The 14,942-nt window shown below is 48.3% G+C and overlaps 1 protein-coding gene across 4 annotated transcripts in view; it reads right to left on the minus strand.

The window, feature by feature from the left end:
- The window catches only part of Adck1 (aarF domain containing kinase 1), a 95,197-nt gene that overhangs the window by 36,771 nt on the left and 43,484 nt on the right, over window positions 1–14,942 (minus strand). The window contains exons 1-2 of one of the 4 annotated variants that reach the window (XM_040742679.1): window positions 4,525–4,679; window positions 4,175–4,314 (exon numbers count right to left, since the gene is read on the minus strand). The exons of the other annotated variants lie outside the window; for them this stretch is intronic. The gene's annotated coding sequence lies outside the window, so the exon portion shown is untranslated. Of the gene's footprint in view, window positions 1–4,174; window positions 4,315–4,524; window positions 4,680–14,942 lie in introns of those variants that run through there. 4 annotated transcript variants of the gene reach the window in all.

Raw genomic sequence — 14,942 nt, forward strand, 5'->3', positions numbered from 1 at the left:
AGAGACCTGAATACATCTTCAGAGCCCATGCCCTCCTTGAGAACAGTGCCATGACTTTGTGTTCACCTCCTGTATTTCCTCAGTTCTCCTCATCCCCCTTGAACTAGAGGCTTCTGGTTTCTCACAGTGTTGTATCCCAAGTGCCTGACACAGACCTGTGCTCAGTCAGTTAGGAACTTTCTGGTGCATGTCTGAAGCTGAGACGAGGTTCCCTGTGTCCATCATGGAAAAGGAACTTGGGACCTTCCCACTGACCAAGGTAGCTGAAACACCTCCCAGAAGTGACCACAGTTCCTTCAAGGGAGCCTCCTTGGCACGGAGTATCTTGAGAACTGTAGCCGGAGGAACTCTAGGGAATTTTTATGTTAATAATGATTAATAAAAAGCAGATAAACACCCAGTGTGGCTGGCCAGCCTGGGAAGCCATCCCATTAGAGTTGTCACTCATTAGTGGTGGGGGAGGGGCATGTCCCATCAGATCTCCTCAGCTTAAGTAAACCTTCTGTAAATTGTAGGCTGCAGGCACTGACATTTGATAAATTATTCTTCATAATCCACCATTGCCTATCATAAATCTAATCCTTCAAATTTCCCATCTTAATAACTCTTACAGTCTTGGAGAGTGCCATGTAGATGCCTCTGCCTGTGACAGAGGTCTCTGGGACAAGAGACCAGAGATCCTGGATAAAGAAGATTATGAAGTCATGCCCCCCCAGCCAGGGTTCAACCTGAGCAGGCACCCCCTCTCCCCCCCAGTGATCTGAGCATAGGTAATGAGACGCTCTTGAAGCCGCAGTGCACCTAGGCAGGCTACATGTTGTCATTCCACCAGAGCCAAGATGTGGTTCCAACATAGGACCAGAAGTCTGGAACTTTCTGCCTTCCAGTGCCAGCTGGCACGCAGAAGGCCTTTCTACCTCCTTGATTCTGAACCTAGGTATGACCAAGGAAACATCAGGATAACTTAGCTTCTCAAGAATAGGATGTTCAAATCAACCACAGGCAACACGTTACCTTTGCATAATGCTTGGTGTCCTCAAAGAATTCTTACCTAGTCCTCCACTCCCTCTTGAAGTTAGCTGGGGGAGCTATTACCAACCCCCAGGACAACATATTCACCAAAAGTCACTATTCTTTTTACAATACAACAACAACAACAAATCCTAAGTGATTAACATGTGCGCGGCACTGTGGGACTTAAGAGAGAGTAAGTACGAAATGAATCCAGTCACCATTTTCTGAAGTCACTAGCAGCATATAAAGGGAAGTGGGGGGCAGTTAGGAATTTACCAAGTCATCACAAATGAAGGTGCAATGTCTGGTCCTTATGAGCACTGTGAGGGGAGAGGAACAAAGAGCTCAAGGAACTGAACACGGGCAGAGGACCTCTCTGGAAAATAGCTAGAATGAGACCCGAAGACTGATGAGTCAGCTGAGTTGCTAAAACAGAGAAGGAAGAGCCTTCCAGGGGAGAGACCTGGGAACTGAGCAACAGCATACAATGGCAAGAGAGCCCAGGATCTGATGGAGAGCAGCTCCCAATACAGAATCCAGACCAACTTGGGCTCTGTGGTCCCTCACACAGCTCTTCCACCGCTCCTGCTCACTACGAAGCTCTGTGCAGCTCATGAATTCTGAAACCTACCAGGCTCAGCCTCACAAACCCCACAGGCCTTCTCCAACCACCTGAGATGTCCCTAGGCTCAAAACGAGAGAGGGGAGAGACTATGAAGCATGGTTTCCTCCATGTATGGGCACTCCATTTGCTGTTGGGACAGGCTTCATGCGCTTTGGGAAGGGGCAGATGCCTAAGCCATGTTCCCATGCCTTGGAGCCCAGAGCAAAGAATTCAGAACGTGCATACAGCAAGAAGTTTTCTGGACTCGCTTGCCATGTGAAGAAGATGCAGAGCCCAGGAATTTAAAAGGAAGGGAAACTCAGCTGCAGCAGAGCTACTGAGACCACAAGGAAGGAGAGCATGCTGCAGCCATGGGGCTGGCAAGGCAACCCAGTGGACATGGTGTTTTCCGAACAAACCAAAGGACCTGTAGATCCCCGGCACCTACAAAAAAAATCGAGCACAACAGCATGTGCCTATAATCCTGGTGCTGCAGATGTGGAGGCAGCTGGACAGCCAGCCAATCTAACCAAAACAGCCAGCTGTTCTGTGAGAGACCCTGTCTCCAAAAGAGAAGGTGGGAGCTAGACCTGGTGGCCCCAGCATTGGGGGTGGGGGAGGCAGAGGCTGACAGATCTATGAGTTTGAGGCCAGCCTGGTCTATAGAGCAAGTTCCGGGCCAACCAGGGCTACACAGGGAAACCCAGTCATTAAAAAGAAGAAAAACAATGTGGAAAGCAACAGATGGAGACACACCTAATGTTGACCTTTGACCTCCACACACAAGCACACGTGTACACACACACACACACACACACACACACACGGGGGTCGGGAGGACCACACACACATAAAAGCACACATGCATACACGCACATACAAAATAGCTGCAGGGTGGGGGCCTCCCTGCCAACCAGCCAATGGCATGCCCATCTGCACAGCTCCCTCACACCAGGCAGAGTTGAGTCACTGTGACAAAGAGAATATGACCTGAGAAAGTCAAAATATGGGTAAACAGAAAAAAAAATGGCTTATGTTCCCAACCTAAAACCTGTAAATGTGATCTTACATGGCAAAAGAGACTCTGTAGATTTGACGAAGTTGGAGATCCCAAAGTGAGGAAAGCAGCCAGGACCCAATGTCACACGGCTCAGTAGGTAAAGGTGCTTGCTACTGAGTCTGATGACTTTATTTCAGTCCCAGGTCCCACATGTTGAAAAGAGAGAACCAACTCCTATAAGTTGTCCTCTGACCTCCACAGATGCGTGCGCACACACACACACACACACAATTTTAAAAACCATATGATGGGGAAGAGGAAATGAGACTATAACCCAGTGGCAAAGGGCTTGTCCAACATTAATGAGGCCCTAGATTCAATCCCCAATACTGAAGAGAAAGGGAAAGAAATAGATGAAAAGGGAGGAGGGAAAGGGAGAAGAGGATGGGGGGACATAAGGGCCAAAATTAAAGAGAGGAATGGAGGTGCCAGGCTGAGACAGGGATTGACGAAGGTACTCAGCCAGCTTCTAGAAGCTACAAAAGGTCAAGAAAGTTCCTTCTTGGGTCTCCAGAAGGAATGTGGCTTGGGCAACATCTTGATTTTAGGATTCCTACCCTGCAAAACAGGAATACAATAAGCTGGTATTGACTGGAGTCACTAAATGTGCAGAGATTTGTCACTGCAGTAGTAGGAATCTTATGCAGGCCATTTCCAGTGTCTGCTGACTGACCCTTAACACACAATATGAGCATCAAAATATAAAGTATAAAGCAGTTTTTAGCCTTTTGTCATATTTCCCCCAGTCAAAGGTGCGCCTGAAAGCTGCGAACACTATCAGGGTAACATGAACCAAACAAGAATTCCCCAGTATGGACCAGGAGGGGATGCCAGTGCTTTGCTAACTCCCAACCAGGAGATGGCATGGAGGACCAGCCCACTTCCCCTCCCACAGCAAACGGTCTTCCACTTGTTGTCTCCTCAGGTTGCCCCTTCCCAACCCCTGTGCCAAGGCCAAGCCCATCGGACGTCAACGGCACTCCCTCTCCCCTTGCAAAAACCCTGCTTTCTCTGCAGCTTCTCAAGTAGTCACCAACCTCAGGCCCTGAGGAAGAGTTACACAGCCCCCAAAAGCCTCCTCTCATGACTGCAGCGCTGACAGGCAGGCTCTCCAGTTGTTGCAATAAGCCTCTCCTTCCACACACCTGACTACAGAGAAACACCCCAAAGCTCTCACGGCACCAGCATGCCAATGTATTATTTCAACTTAATAGAAATCCAGACACATACACACACCTCAGTCTGTTCAATCTTAGTGTGTATGCATGGTCATGCACATGGATACACACACATATATGTGCACACAGCCCCGCATAGTCCAGAGGACAACCTTGGGTGTATTCCTCAGGCACTATCTACCTTTTTTGAGACAGTGTCTCTTATTGGTCTGACACTTGCCAAGTAGACCAGACTGGCTGGCCAGGGAGCTCCAGTGATACACCTGTCTCTGCCTCCCTAGTGCTGGGACCACAAGAGCACTACACCTAACTATTTACCTGCTTCTGGATATTAAACTCAGATCTTCATTCTTACAAGGCCAGCAGCACACTGACTGAGCGATCTTCTCGGGTTCAGCTCAATCACTCAGTCCTACATGAACCCAGGGCCACTGTAACCCTCGATACCAGTTTCCATTCTGCAGAGAGGAAGCAAATGCCAGTGTTACAGAAGATACGTCCTCAGATGGCTGGCTAACACCATCTTGTATTGTTCCTTTCAACACCGGATTCAGTGCCAAGGCTGGATCCTGGCACCTTCTTTCCTGCGTGCCGTCCCATTTAATTCAGTCTCCAAGTGTGGCAATCCATCCTCTCCATCTCCCCAACCTTGGTCCAACCAACATCACCTCTTGCCTGGATGACCGTGGAGACACGTGACTGCTCTCCCAGTAGCTCCACAGACCAGCTAACGCACATTAGACCATGCTGTGCTCCTCAGAAAGCCGATAAATGGCTGCCGGTGTCAGATCTCCTTAACACGCCCAGCTCACTTCCAGCCTCTGCCTGCAAGTCACCCTCCTTCTAGTCCCTGACCAGACTGTATGCCCTGAGGCATATAAAGTTTCCATTGTGTGTCACATTCTTCTGTCCCTTAGCTACCCTTGGATCACAATGTCCAAACCACTTGCTCTGACAGGCCAGCTTCGCCTCCTGAACTCACTATCCAGAACACTGTATACTTCTCCTTGTGACACTTAAGCAAGTGTCATTAGAGTTTTATTGTTGTGATTCCCATAACCAAAAAAAAAAAAAAATACCAAGCTCCCTCACGGAAAGCTTGTTCAACTGTATAACACAGGGCCACACAACAGCTTCCGAGGCCAGTAGAGGAGGCAGGGAGCACATAAGCAGACAATGAATAAGAGATGACAAATCCCAGTGCCCCAGGCTTGGACACTTGAGCTATGTATACTTAGAGACACTGTCCTCCCTACTTTCACTCAAGATTCACATACCTCCCTGGGGTGACCCCTCCAGTGTGATACCCCATCCTGCTAAACTGGCAGTCAGCTCAGGACATGTCACCTGTATATAGGTACCCAAAAACCTTCTTGCTCATTCTCTCTATGCCATGTCCTACTTAGTCCCTTCTACAGAAAACTCCGACTCACCCCCTCCACATGCTTCTGTGGGATCCAGGAGCACTGGAAGCAGAAACTCAAGGGAGCTCTCTTTTATTCTACACTGCCCTTATATTGTGGCGTGTCACCACCTTGTCTTGTTCCCAAAGTACCAGCTCTCAGAGATGTTAAGATGGTTGCAAAGTCAAAAGACTAGCCAACCCCAGCCAATCATAAAGTCCCCTCCTCTAACTCTCACACCATGACCATGACCATGGAAGCATATGCAGCCATTGGAGGATACAGGGGTAAAAGCTAGACCCACATTGTCATCAAGCTGGTGACATCAGGAAATCACCTTACCATTTTGGGTCTTGACTCCTAAATTACAAAAGCAGAGTGTTTAGAAGATTCGCTGACATTTCCAATTCTATGATGTTGTAACCCTTTCCAACTTGCAATTTCCAAACTATGTCCAAGGTCCATAGCAGCCAACTTACACACAGCAATGTATTTGTATATGTGCACACAGTCTCTGCCTAGATTCAGTATACACCCCTGGTTAAAGATGTGTGCATACAGGTACATAAGCTGACACGTAAGTATATGCACTTATGCAAACACACATGCATACCCAAGTCTGGTTCTCTATCTGGAGTCGGGCTACCTCCCCGTTGAGACGTGCATACACACAGGAGTGTATATGTGTTCTCATACAAACATCCATGGAATAGGCCCTCCATTAGACATCAGGCTACCTCCCTGGTTAGAAATGTAAACACACATCCACACACATAAACATACAGATACAGTACATACATACATACAGATATACATACGTATATACACATTCACATATGCAACACATGTGCATGTGCAATATATGTGCATACATGCACATTTTGACACAGACACACACCTACACATACGTGCATACGGTGCATACATTCACACATGCACAAACATACATTTACAAACACAAGTATGCAAATGTATGTGAATGCATGAATTCACATACACAGGCACACGCTCATGCTCTTCCCATAGGGTATAGGCTCCAAAAAGGGGCTGTCCTTGAAGCAGGGCCTCCCCAGCATATATCACCACACATGCCCAAGTCAGGAAATGGACTTGTTCCTGAAGCTCCGTGAATGAAGCAGCAGGCCCACCTGGCTGACTCATAATCAGCATAAAAAATTGATTAGCCCTTTCCAGATTAAACATTATTGTTTCAGTGGTGAACATAAATCAACTAGACATGCAGAACACATCTCCCTCTGCTGCCCAAGGGCAGCATCAGGTAGAAAGCAGGTGGGGAGAAACAAAGATGGAGGCTCTTCCTGGAAGACAGCACCCCTCCCTCCAACCACAGCGTGCAAGCACAGGGCAGCGGCTTCTCCAGAGGCACACCAGAGCCTGAGCGTTTGCCCTGGCGCTTCCCAGGCCTCCACTTAGCCACCAGCTGACTGGCTCTTGAAGTAACAGGTCAAGGGCAGCCTGGCACCGCAGTCAAGATGGCGGACATGGGTGAGACCAGAACGAGGAGAACAGCCTCACTCTCTCCTGGGTGAGTCTCACCAGTTTCACCAGACTGGGTGCTGGCTCAGCCCAGCCTCACTGGCCTGTCAGTGTGGCCTTGAACCAGGCCCATCTCTTCTGAGGGGCAGCCTAACTAAAGCGGGTGTGTCTCTGGAGTCATGTGTGTGGCCCTCAGTCATCCAATGTCTCTAAGTCACTTTCCACACCTAGGAACACCAGGGTAAGGGGTCCCAAACACACCTTGCCAAGCTGCTCTGGGACTAAATGAGACCACATGCTTGAAAACACCCAGTGCCCGCCTCAGACGAAGGAAGCACTTAATAAATAGTAGCAACAACAGCTCATCTGCCTGCCCACCTTCTTCTTAGGAATCTCAGAAAAGCAGTACCCTGCCAGGACAGGAACCTCCATGAAAAGCTCAGGCCAGAGAATGCCAGAGTTAGGAGCCGAGCCTCTCCTCAGGCTCAGGCCTGGACCTCTCTGAACTGTCTGCCCCTCACAGAGCAGTCAGGAGAATTAGTACCCGGCCACACCTGCTCCCTGGATCCTGCCTCAGTAACCAGCAGCCCCAGGAGTCTAAAGTCCAGATGAAAAAGCCTGACTACACCAACACCCACCTCTGCCCCTCCTCTGCAGCCAGAGGAGGGGGTGAAAACCTGTGATTATCCAGCATAGAGCAGATGCCTACATACCAGAGATTCTGCGGCCTTGAGGGATGGGGGTATGAAAATATATATTCTTCAAAGTTCACAGGAGACCACAAGGTCTCCAGGGAGGAGTGAAGGCTCCTTGGGTCCTGGGGTCCAGTCCAATTCCTCGGGACCAGCCTCTCTCTGAGGCGCTAAACTTCCACCCTGGACCATGACAGTCCAGGAGGATGAACACTAGATAAGAGCAGGGAGACGTGGGTTCGACTCCCCTTTCTACCTCCCAGATGTGCCATACCACGCAAGTTTCCTCACTTAGGATGTTCAGGGTTGGTCCAGAAGGCTTCTAAATCCTTGTGACCCATCAGCCAGGGTTCTTACGGGTTTTTCCGCCTCGTGCACTTGCCGGGGAGAAAAGCCCCAGAAGACCCAGGAGCCGGGAGGTTCCTGCACATGCGCTGAGGGCTCCATGCAGCAGAAGCACCGCTGACAGCGGTTGTTGTTGTTGTTGTTGCTGCTGGATAGTCATCTCTCGTGTATATGTACCACATTTTCTTTTGGGCACTTAGATGGGTGCCAAATCTTGGCTATCATGAATACTGCATGACAATGTAGATGACTCTTGGCATGCTGATTTCTGTAGAGATGGACCCAGTAATGGGACCACTGAATAGTATGGTAGTCTCACCTGAGCTTCTTGAAGAAACTCCACATTGTTTTCCACAGCAGATCAGAAAGTGCAGGAGAGGCAGGGAGTGGTGGTACACACCAATAACCCCAGAACTTGGAAAAATTGGGAAATCTAGTCTATATAACTAGATCCAGCAAGGGCTACACAGCAAGATTCTAACTCAAAAGGAAAAAAAAAGTGTGAGAAATTCCCTATCCTCTACGTCCTCATCTGTTTTGCTACAGCCTTTTTGTTGTTGTTGTTTTTTGGTTTTTTGAGACAGGGTTTCTCTGTATTGTTTGGGAGGCTGTCCTGGAACTTGCTCTGTAGACCAGGCTGGCCTCGAACTCATAGAGATCCCCCTGCCTCTGCCTCCCGAGTGCTGGGATTAAAGGCGTGCGCCACCAACGCCCAGCTGCTACAGCCATTTTAAATGATGTGAGAGATAGCTCATTTTCAGGATCTGGGTTGTGAAGAGGTTGAGGGTTGAGACAGGGTTTTGCTATGTACCCCAGGCTACACTTGAACTCACTATGTATCTCAGGCTGGACTCTGGTGTACATGAATCCTCTTGTTCCAGCCTTCTGCTGGACATACACCACCATTGATTAGCAATGTTGAGTGTTTTTCTCCAATGCTCACTAGCCACATGCGTGTGTGTCTTCTTTTGAGATCATCTGCCTATCTCCTGTTATTTGTTTTTGTTGTTTTTGAGATAGCCATTATGTGGCGCTGATTGGCCTAGAACTCACTATGCAGACCAGGCTGGCCTGGAATCCATAGAGATCCTCCTGCCTCTGCCTCCCACATGATGGGAATATGTCATCACACATATGTCTTAATAAGTCATTTTTTTCTATTGAGGTTTGGTTTAAGGTTTTTCATTTTGTTTCTGATAAACCATGGATTTCATTCCTTCATTGAATAGATTAAAAAAGCTTGGAGATATTTTTCTCCCACTCTGCAGGTTCACTTCAATCTGCTGACTGTCTTCTGTGTAGAAGTTTTATTTCACAAGATCCTGGTGATCTAGTTTTACTCTTGTCTGTGCTTCTGAGGTCTTACCTAAAACATCATTGCCCAGCCCAAGGTCCTAAGGCATTTTCAGTCAGCTTATATCTTTCAGTCCGTACCACAGCTCTATAAATTCACAGATTCTTTGATCACCTCTGGCTACAGACGAGGAAACCAAGGCTAGAAAGATCACACCCAGGATGACACACAGCACCTGGAACTCAAGCAAGGTTCCAAGTCAGACAGAATACCCATTCACCTAACAAGCCACTGCCAAGCATTTTTCTATGCAGGCCCTGGGAAGCACCCTGAGGAAACCCCAATATGCCCTGCTAAAACCCTAAGCCAACGCAGAGAAGACCAGGGTTGGGGTCCACAGCATGTGCTTCAGATCCACAAGGGGGTCCATCTAATCTGCCTGAGGAGGTCAGTTAAGGCTTCAAGGAGACAGAAGCAACCCAATTCTAGAATTCTATTGAATGACATTTATTAATACTGTATACCAAGTCCAAGTTGGGCACCATGAGAGAGTCAGTACTAGAAAGTGACCAGCTACGGGTGCCGAAAAGGGCCACTGATCCCAACTAGGGTACTTGAGGAAACCACAGAAGTGTCAGGGGAAGCTGCTCCTCAGGACCCCTCCTGGAGTAATGGCTAACCTAGCATGCAGCTGGTCACTGTGGTCAGACAGAGAGGTTCAAAGAATGAGAACAAGTCCAGGGAGCACATGGGGGAAATGAGAACAGAATGAAACAGGACAGATGTGATACAGGCGAGGGCTCAGCAGTGAAGAGCACTCATGACTCTCGCAGAGGACCCAGGTTCAGTTCCCAGCACCTACACGATGGCTCTCAGCCATCTGTAATGCGGTCCCGGGGATCTGACCACCATGGGCCCCAGGCATGCACGTGGTGCCCATACGTGCACATAGGCAAAAGATTGGCAGTCAAAAACATAAGTCAACCTAAAAATAAAAAATAAAAACAAAAAAACAGGAGCCCTAGGGCAGCCCAGGCAGGCCGGGCTGCAGGGCTGAGAGTTTCTGCGACATCTGCTCTTCTCACTGTGGGGTTCTTGACAGCTACAAGGGCCACCTGACCCCAGGTATATACGACTCAGCACCTTTATATATGGAGCACACCTTTAATGCCAGCGCTAGGAGGCAGAGTAACCTTTATATATGGAGCACACCTTTAATCCCAGCACTAGGAGGCAGAGTAACCTTTATATATGGAGCACACCTTTAATGCCAGCGCTAGGAGTTAGAGTAACCTTTATATATGGAGCACACCTTTAATGCCAGCACTAGGAGGCAGAGTAACCTTTATATATGAAGCACACCTTTAATCCCAGCACTAGGAGGCAGAGTAACCTTTATATATGGAGCACACCTTTAATGCCAGTGCTAGGAGGCAGAGTCACCTTTATATATGGAGCACACCTTTAATCCCAGCACTAGGAGGCAGAGTAACCTTTATATATGGAGCACACCTTTAATCCCAGCACTAGGAGGCAGAGTAACCTTTATATATGGAGCACACCTTTAATGCCAGCACTAGGAGGCAGAATCACCTTTATATATGGAGCACACCTTTAATGCCAGCACTAGGAGGCAGAATCACCTTTATATATGGAGCACACCTTTAATGCCAGCACTAGGAGGCAGAATCACCTTTATATATGGAGCACACCTTTAATGCCAGCACTAGGAGGCAGAATCACCTTTATATATGGAGCACACCTTTAATCCCAGCACTAGGAGGCAGAGTAACCTTTATATATGGAGCACACCTTTAATCCCAGCACTAGGAGGCAGAATCACCTTTATATATGGAGCACACCTTTAATCCCAGCACTAGGAGGCAGAATCACCTTTATATATGGAGCACACCTTTAATCCCAGCACTAGGAGGCAGAGTAACCTTTATATATGGAGCACACCTTTAATGCCAGCGCTAGGAGTTAGAGTCACCTTTATATATGGAGCACACCTTTAATCCCAGCACTAGGAGGCAGAGTAACCTTTATATATGGAGCACACCTTTAATGCCAGCACTAGGAGTTAGAGTCACCTTTATATATGGAGCACACCTTTAATCCCAGCACTAGGAGGCAGAGTAACCTTTATATATGGAGCACACCTTTAATGCCAGCACTAGGAGTTAGAGTCACCTTTATATATGGAGCACACCTTTAATCCCAGCACTAGGAGGCAAAGGTAGATAGATATCTGTGAGTTTGAGGTCAGTCCTGGCATACATAGTAAGACCAAAAACAGCCAGGGCTACATAGTGAACCTGTCTCAAAAAAAAAGTTACAATAATCAGAGGGAGCCTGGAGCAGAGACTTAGCAGGCTCAGGGAAAGGAGCTGACTGAGGAGGACTGATCAGGAGTTGGGGGACATCAAAAAAGGACCAGCCAGGCTATGTGGCCACCACCTCTCCTCTAGTGACTAATGGCAGGCCATCCATTGTGGCTGACATTAATGCTTCCCGCCATCCGTCTCCTACTCATTAAATTACCATTTTATGGCCAAAATCTCTCTCTCTCATAATTGATAAAAATCTCCTTTTGATGTTCGGCATTATTGGGGGAAAATGTTTTTTATTCTTCATTATGTTTTTAATATAAATGTATTTTTTTATTGAGAACTGCTGGGAAGGCAGGATGAGGACAAGCCAGGAGGAGCAGTACTCTCCCTCCCCACTGATCCTTCTGTTCCATTCCCAGAACACTCACTTGGTGGCCTTCTTAGTGACAATCTGGGGAGAGGAGAGACGAGCCAGGTGCTGGGACAAACAAGGGTAGCATTCAGGCCAGGAGAAGCAGGTCAAAGGCCAGCTGAGCCCGACAATGTGATCCTATAGATAACTACAGGCCAATGAGGCGAGCTGAGCCATGAGAACAAGCAAGCTAACCTCATCAGGCCCGTGCCAGAGTAAGAGCACCAGGAACAAGGGATCCTAAGAGCAAGGACTCCCAGGGGCAGACACAATGCCTGACCAGGAGGGGCTCAGTAAATACACGTTCATAGCAGGAGGACAGGGACAGGCAGATGGGCACATGTGTTCAAACAGCCCACGTGGACTCACCCACAGCAAGCCCACCCTTAGTAGAGTCTACAAAAAAAGAAGCAGGGGAATAATAAGCCCAAAGCCACAAAACTAATAAACCAACAGGGAGTTTGGCTCCTGACCTTAAGTTCAATATAAACATCAAGTATCACATCAAAGCAGGGCCAGGGGTAAGAACACACAGCTCCCCTCAAAAGAGGGCTTTATCTAGGCACCATCCTGGCTGGGCCACTGTGCCCAGACACTAGAGGAAATGTTACTCTAGGTGGATTTTTCCCTTTCTTTTTTCCTTTGTCCAGTGCTGAGGTCAGAGCCAGGGCCTTGACAATGCTAGACAAGCACTCCTCCTCCACGGAGCCACGCTGGAAAACCCAAAACCCAGCCCTTGGGTTTTGAGACACTGTCTCACTGTGTAGACCAGGCTGGCCTCCACCCCTCAGTCCTCCTGCCTCCACCTCCACAGCACTGGGATTACAGACCTTCCCATCCAGTGTAGTAGTGAAACAGGTTGCCCTCCATATGTGAGTGGGCCCCATGCAATTAGATGGTATCCCTGAAGCAAGGGGGAATTGTGCCAGCAGATGGCCCTCACATTGGAACCTCTTACAAGGATTCTGGCAGCTTTGGACTTGCTAGCCTCTATAATCACATAATCCAATTTTTTTAAAAACCAGTGTGTCTTTACATATAAAAAAGCATATATTCATGTCAGCTCGGTTTCTCTGGATAACCCAGAGTAACATAGGAATGAAAATGTTCCCAGCCCTGGCAGAGCGCTAACAGCCTGAAGGAAAGGCTGCCTGCCTGCAGGGGGCATGTTGTCCTACTTCTCACCGGTTTCCCCAAGCCAGCAGCAATCCTGAGCACTCCCTGCCCAGGCTGTCCCCTCTCCTGTGTCCCCTCCCTTCCTGCCTTTGTTCTGGCTGGTCCTTGCCCCCCACCCCCACAGCGTTGTCTTTCTGGCTATGCCCTTCTGTCTTTCTGGCTACGCCCTCCGTGTTGAATAATGAACTGACATCTTTGGGGTAGAAGTTTCTTCTCTCTTCTGAACTTATGATTCAACCATAGCAAAACAAGACAAATAAATCAGCCTCCGTGTAACCCTGTGGACTCACATAAAAATAGGTGTTTCTACCTGGTACACAACTGCACCACAAGATCTCTTCTGAGTCTCCGCAGACACTCCAGCCATGTGTCCCACCAAGAACACTAAGCACCTGCAACATACAGCACTCGTGAAAACATAATGCACTCGTCCCTGGCCACTATGGGAAGCCACAAAATAAGGCCAATCCTATACCCCCTGGCAGGGGAGTTCAAATGCAAAAGACTGACATCAACATGTTTCAGAGGACATTAACCACACAAGTGTCCCCAACAAAGGCATTTCCAGATTAAACTCCAGCCAGTGACCTCATTCTCTTTAGCGTCTCATAAAATTTCAGAGGTGGAAATCTTAGCTGGCACAACTACATTCCATGATGATGATAAGCCTGCATTCATCGGTTCTCTCTTGATTGCTCTGTTTTGCTTTCCTTTATTTCAATAAAGACTCACTCCTGTAGCCCAGACTGCCCTCAAACTCATGATCCTCAGCCTCTGAGTGCTAGGGTTCTGGATGTCCGTGCTGTGTTTACATGCTTGCATCATTTACTGACATGTGATGTGTCCTGACTCACCTGTGCTTGTGGGCAGACACGCATGTGCATGTCTGAAATCAAAGATGGCCAGCAGTCATGATCACTTCCCAAGTCCCACTCTCCCCAAACCCTCTTATAAAAGAGGACCACATCTCTGCATTACTGAGACAGTCGGGCTCAGTCTCTGGATGGCTTCCCTTCTCCACTATCTACATGTCGGTCCCTTCAGCCTTCCTTTGCCCAGCCCCCTCCAAGTCCTTCACTCCCTCAGGCTCACATCTGAAATGAACATCGCAGGCCCTTCAAAACATGGCCTCGCCTCCTAAACACTCCATTCCAGTCAACAAAGCTCAGTCTCCTCCTTGCTTTTGCCTGTCCTATGACTACACCTTTGCTGGTCCTGTGTCATCCCTCAGTGAGCCCCTCCTCCCATCTGCAACATCTCTGGTCCCAACCGTCTTTGAAGAACCTGAATGGAATCCCTCTCTCTCCTGCAAACCCCTTGGACCCTCACACGACCAGATCACCTAGACCTGCCTATCTCCCACCAAGGGGTCTGGAATGAGGTCAAACCATAATTGGCAGCATCAGGGTCTAGAAACTGTTCCTTTTTCACATATTCCAACTATTTCTACAAGCAAGGGGGGGAAAATGGGAAGAAGGAAGGAAATAGCATTGAGTCACAAAGTCTCAGGCTGTTGGAACTGGTGGAAGGTCCCATAGGTTACCTCACCAGGTAAAGAATGCTTGTCTCATGATCAGGAAACAAAGAGACACAGGAAGGGGCTAACCATTCCCTTCAAGGGTCCCTGTGACGGCCGATCTTAGCGGCCAATGTGACAGTACTTAGAATTATCACAGAAATCAACCTCCGCGTGTCTGTAACGAATTCTCTATGTTGGGTTAACTGCGGTAGGAAGACCCACTTTAAAGCATGTGGCAGGCTGGGTCCCATACTGAATAAGGAGACAGAGCTAACCAGGAGCACTGCAGATACACACTGTAGGTTCACACTGCGGGTTCACACTGCAGATGCACACTGAAGGTTCACACTGCGGGTTCACACTGCAGGTACACACTGCAGGTACACACTGCAGATACACACTGCGGATTCACACT

Source organism: Mesocricetus auratus, unplaced genomic scaffold (genome assembly GCF_017639785.1).
Source record: "Mesocricetus auratus isolate SY011 unplaced genomic scaffold, BCM_Maur_2.0 Super-Scaffold_15014, whole genome shotgun sequence".
Taxonomy (NCBI): Eukaryota; Metazoa; Chordata; class Mammalia; order Rodentia; family Cricetidae; genus Mesocricetus; species Mesocricetus auratus.